This window comes from Gossypium hirsutum, chromosome A02 (genome assembly GCF_007990345.1).
Source record: "Gossypium hirsutum isolate 1008001.06 chromosome A02, Gossypium_hirsutum_v2.1, whole genome shotgun sequence".
In the NCBI taxonomy this organism is placed as follows: Eukaryota; Viridiplantae; Streptophyta; class Magnoliopsida; order Malvales; family Malvaceae; genus Gossypium; species Gossypium hirsutum.
In genome coordinates this window covers 18,839,134-18,845,040 of record NC_053425.1, presented here as the reverse complement: position 1 = coordinate 18,845,040, position 5,907 = coordinate 18,839,134, and the positions used below count along the sequence as shown (strand labels likewise).

Sequence of the window (5,907 nt, the reverse complement as noted above, 5' to 3'; positions counted from 1 at the left end):
TGAAATGAGCTAAGGCCCACATTGATACTGTTACTGTATTGGGCTAAGGCCCACACTGATATTGCGACTGATATGGGCTTAGGCCCAGACTGTTCAACACTGTACGTTTGACTGGTTGGTAAATACGGATTACACACTGAGTTTTCATAAACTCACTTTTTCTGCCTATCTGTGCAGGTAATCCTTAGGCGGGTTGGTGCTGCGAGGGACTCAGGGATGGCCACGCCACTATTTATGTTTCGTTTTGGATTTTTGGTAAAAGTAGTTTTATTTGGGTAAATTTTATGCAATAAGGCCATTATAAGTTTTTATTTTTTTGAGGGATTTATTTAAATTGACTTATATCTGCTAGCAGTAGGACACGAGTTTTTCAAAAAGCAAATGATTTTCAACTACGAAGCTACACAACTTGCTTTAAAAGCTTCTACTACGAACAATGTTTTCAAAGCGTAATAACGGTTTAGTATGGGTCATGTTTTGCTAATCAAACCCATAAATTAACAAATGAACAAATAAGTTAACTTCTCTTAAAGGACACAAATGAGGTTTTAACACAAATAGACTTTTCCAGTAAAACTACGCTTTTCAAAACTCACTCCAATATGACATCACATATTCGGCCATAACGTCTAGGCTGGGTTTGGGGTGTTACAGATCTAAACTAATTAAACTCCTAAATTGGTTCTATTTTACCTCTCAGCTTCAACTTTACCATCTTAGGCAATTTAGTTCGATTTATCTATTGACTTCACCGACTAATTCGGGACTAACGAATTGGTGTCCGATAAGATCTCCTCTTACTATCACTTACCTAAATTTTCCCTTAGGTGTGTCAATCCAAGCAAAGTAAAAAACACAATAAAACCTGTGAATAAACTAAAGCTGAAAACGAGAAATAAACATGCAAAGAAACAAAAACTGTACTTGAGCTTGCTTGTAACAGCCTGTTTTCTGTGAAATCAGAGCAATGGTTTCGAGACCACAACCCAAAGTCAGAAAATTTATTTTTTTATTAATTTATGGTCTACAGCATGATAGAAATACCGTATAAAATTTTTGTTAAGAAATTTTACCCTTTACATGTTCAATTTGATAAAAAGGACTAAATCGCGTAAAGTGCAAAAGTTGAGTTCTAATAGCTAAATGTGTTAAATAGCTATAGAACATAAAAGTGGAGATCTGGTAATGAGACCATTAGTATGTTAGTGGATGTTGTGTACTAGAGTTCGAAGGCAACTGAGAAAAATATTTACTGTTAGTCTAATTCGCGTATAACAACAGTTTTTAGTCGAGCATAAAAATGGCACCATATGAGGCTCTGTATGGACATAAATGTCAAAATCCATTATAATATACTGAGCTTAGTGAGAAAAAGATACACAGGGTTGATTTGATTCGCGAGATTGAGGAAAAAGCGAAAGTGATCCAAGATAGTTTGAAAACAGCTTCAGATCATTAGAAATCATTTGTAGATCTTAAACGTAAAGATATAGAGTTCCAAGTTGGTCATAGAGTATTTTTTAAAGTTTTTCCCTAGAAGAAAATTCTTCGATTTAGTCACAAAGGAAAGCTGAGCCCGCTATTTATCGGGCCGTACGAGATTACTGAAAGAATTGGATCTGTGGCATACCGATTAGTTTTACCGTAAGAACTTGAAATAATTCATAATATTTTTCACGTGTCTATGTTGCGACAATATCGATCTAACCCTTCACATGTTATTTTTTTGACAGATGTAAAGATTCAGCCTGACATGACATACAGTGAATAACTGATCAAAATTCTAACACAAGAAGTGAAAGAATTGAGAAATAAAAACATAGCTTTAGTAAAAGTTCTCTGGCAGTTACATGGGATAGAGGAAGCTACCTTGGAACCCGATGAAGTTATAAGAAACCAATATCCGAACCTCTTTATTGGTAAGATTTTCGGGGACAAAAATCCCTTTAGGGGGAAAGTTGTAACAACTTATTTTTAGTGAAGTCAGAGCAGTGGTTTCAGGACCACATATTCGGTTGTCCTATCACACCTTTGCTTGTCGGCATATGGATGTTACTAAGTGCAATAATAGTAATTCCACCTCATTTTTTTGCGCACATTGGAGCATGCTCCAATATATCCACTTTCCCATACAAATCCATTCTTTTCGTTAAAATTGCGTATAACAAAGTTGCTTGGAATGTATCGATATTAGACATGTTCGCCGCTGGGTAAATTCAAGTACAAATAAATTTCAACCACATCTGCATCATTGAAGTTAATTTCTCTTGAGAGAATGATACGAGATAGTCTATGCCTAAGTGGTGCTTCCACTCACCCTTCCTGTTCGCAAGCAGTTTGATTATGACGTTCATATTCTCTCTCAGAAAATACATTAGATAAGTTTGTTGTACAAAGTCATAGAGATATAGAAGAATGTCATAATGCCTCGCTATCTTAGAAGGTGAGATAGTTATCTCATTCCTTCAAACTGAGAACATCATCCATTGTACCTCCATTGATCTACTCACATTCGCCTCTACCAAAGAGGCGTAAAATTCGTGAATGATCAAATGGTACATCAGCTTGGTCGGGGTTATGTAGAACTTCTCCCATTGATGGTACTGAATTAAATCAGGCAGTTCACTCTTCAATGTATCTATGGATTTGATACTTCGTTCTTGTAACATTATATTGCGTTGAGCTACAAGAAGGTTGCTTTCAAGCTCCCTTTCTGGGAGGTAGGCGTGGCTATCCACTTTGGATTCACTATCAAAAAGGTTAATAATCATGGTTTAGGGTTAGGAAATAGAGGAACAACAGGGGAATTCATGGAATTTCAAAGAAAAGGTGGCAAACATTGCTTTAGGTGGCTATGTCAGCTTAAAGGGTGTGGTATCTGGTAAGGGCAATATATAGAAGCCATCTAGGGCTTTATTTACCATCCAATCTTGGGGAAAATATTTGAAGACCATGATGAATCAAGAGCAGAAAGTTGCCAAAAATGGCTTGCATGTCGTGCCACAAGGTGTCAATGGTATGTCATGACAACAATCTTACCCTTGTTTGTATTCAATTCAAGGATGTGTTGAGCCATAGGTGTGGTGTGGCGCGACACGATGATAGAATTCAACATTCTTGGGTTTGCAGGGGTTGTGTCTCACCATGTGATTGTTGTGTGAGGACATGGCTTCGGTTTTGTTTCTTTAGGAATTGTAAGGGGTCCTCGGTTGCTCGTATATGCACCTTGCTATTTTTTAGCTTCCTTATTGCTTCCAGAAACTTGTTTCTTTCTAATTGAAACACAAATTAACTAATCTAATTCCTAATCTAACAAATTTAAAAAAAATTAGTGAACAATATTTACAACTTAATTAAATTCAATGGTTTGAAATTTATGTCGCACTACCAGACTTGTCAGTAATTCCTTGAATTTTACCATCAACTTCAACTGTTAGTCTCACCCGCCTTGGCCCTTCCATTTGATCCTTTTTCCATTGGAGTCTCACCATTTGTTTTATTCCTTCATAATCTAGTTTTCTACACCAACACAACTAATGTGATACCTTCAATTGACGTCGTTACAGATTAAGTTAAATAAGACATAACACTCTTTCCAAGTTAATCCCTCACTTTGGGAATTACGACCACATTTGAACATTTTTATTACATCATCACTTATTATTATTAAATTAAATTAAGTCTATTGTCAAATTAGAAGTGGCCAAAAATGGCCTACCCAACAAGATGAGATTTCTTGATCTTCCTCATAGTCAAGGACTACAAAGTCGATGTGAATTATAAATCCTTGTACCTTAACCAATACATCCTCAAGTACACCTTTTGGATGCATTAGGGATCTATTGGCATGTTGTAGCGTTATAAATGTGTTTTTGAGATCTCCAAGTCCTAGTGTTCAGTAGATTGATATGGACATTAAATTTATGCTAGCTCTTAAATCGCAAAGGGCTTTGCTAAAATATTGATTCCCTATCTCAATGTCAATTTTCTTGTCCTTTTTCATTTTCCTATGTTGTTTCATGATTCCCTTTAAATACTTGGCATACTTTGGGATTTTATCAATAATTTCTAATAGAAGAGGAATGCCATTGAGAGATTTAAATAAATTAAGAAAATTTATAAAATCTACCTCAACTATTTTTTCTTGTCCTTTAGTCGTGTTGAGAATGGTACCTTTATTGTGCTCGATCTTGCTATTACCGAATCAAAATCCAATTTTCCTACCTCTTCGATTGGCTCGTGGTGCACGGCTGGCTCCTATTCCATGGATTCGTCAACCTCTTTAGAGGCCTCCTCCTCTTTATGGATGTGTATGATTTGCGGTTTTAATGTCTTGCCCGATCGTAATGCGATCGCCCTTGTGTCCTCCTTTCCATCTCACCGAAGGTTGTTCTTTGTGTTACTAGGGAGACGCTAACCGTTTTGTTTTTGAAACATTATCATGAGTTGGCTCATTTGGTTGCAAATGATATCCATTCGGGATTTGAGTCATCCACATGTATCTTGGACTTGTCGAATGTCCATCTTCATAGTTTACAACTACCCTTCTAGTCGATCGAATCTTTGACCACACGCAACGTGGTTGTTTCCCATGGCTCTTTGTTACAATAGTGGAGGTTGATAAAGAGGGTTTTGTTGGGTCTATACTTGATTTTCACCTCCTCGATTACTTCCCGCTTAAGTTTTGGGTGATCCCTCCAACCAGGATTGTAGGTATTTGAATAGGGATCTCAAACCCTATTATTTACGTAGCTCACCTCCTCCTGTTGGTTTTCATAATGTGGCTCCAAGCTCATCAGCCTGACGGGTGTTTCCAAATGGTTGAGCTTTTTTAAGATTTGTTCAAACCTATCATCGTTATTTTCTTCATTCATCGCTTTCACCATCAGATGCTTAGATTTGTACATACACTTCTCATAGGGCACAAGTTCGAATTCATGGCCATGTCTTCTAAGATTTTATAGGCTCGTTCGTACATATGGAACATGAGAAATCTGTCAGATACTTCATCTAAGCTAGACTTGATGTGGCCATCGACACCGGTATGAATATTTGGATTTGGAGCCACGCTTCCATGATGTGGGCACTTTCTTAACATTGTCTTGAATCGTTGCCATGCCTCGTACAGGGACTCACCTTGTATTGTTTGAAATTTGTAATTTCTTATCGGAGCTAAATGGTTAGACTAATCAAGAAAATTTTGTAAAGAAAGTTATCTGCTAGATCATTCCATTGTTCCATATGGTGATGGAACTTGGTTCTAACAAATCCAACCAATCAGTCGCTTTGTCGCATAAGGAGAATGGGAATAACCGAAGACGCACGGCATCATCGGATAGCCCATTGTAATTGAAGGTGTTGCATAGTTAAAGAAACCACTTCAAGTGTTTATTTAGGTCTTCAACCATGTTCCCTTTAAACTGCAGCGTATTTTGGATCATTTGGATAGTGGTCATCTTTATCTCAAAATTATTTGCATTAATTGGCAGTCGTTCTATGCTTCCTCGCACCACATCTAGTATAGGTAAGGCGTACTCACACAATGTCTGCCAAGCCATTGGGACTTCTTCCCGATTATTTCCTTTTTATTCTCGTGACTCTTCAAATAATGGATTTTCTCGGTGTAAGTTAATTACTGCTGGTCAATTGGACAATTACATAGAATAATTTGTTCCCGACCTAGATATGGTTCATTTGGAGTGCTGAAGTTTGGGGTCATAAACAATCTAAAATGAAAATAAAAAAAAATTAAAAATCGTATTTAGAGGTCCTAACATTCTTACTTATTAGTTGTAAAAAAATTATTTCCAAAATTTATTTCCAAAACCTTCTTGGCAATGGTGCCAGCAACTTGACCGTTTATAAACAAGTTATTGTTTATAGTGAAATATAACACTAAAAAAAAAT

At 36.7% G+C, this 5,907-nt stretch overlaps 1 non-coding gene across 1 annotated transcript; it reads left to right on the top strand.

The window, feature by feature from the left end:
• Window positions 1–5,069: 5,069 nt before the first annotated feature.
• On the top strand, window positions 5,070–5,175 carry LOC121217552 (small nucleolar RNA R71). The gene has a single exon (XR_005913662.1). It is a non-coding gene; the product is annotated as a small nucleolar RNA R71 (small nucleolar RNA).
• Window positions 5,176–5,907: the final 732 nt, after the last annotated feature.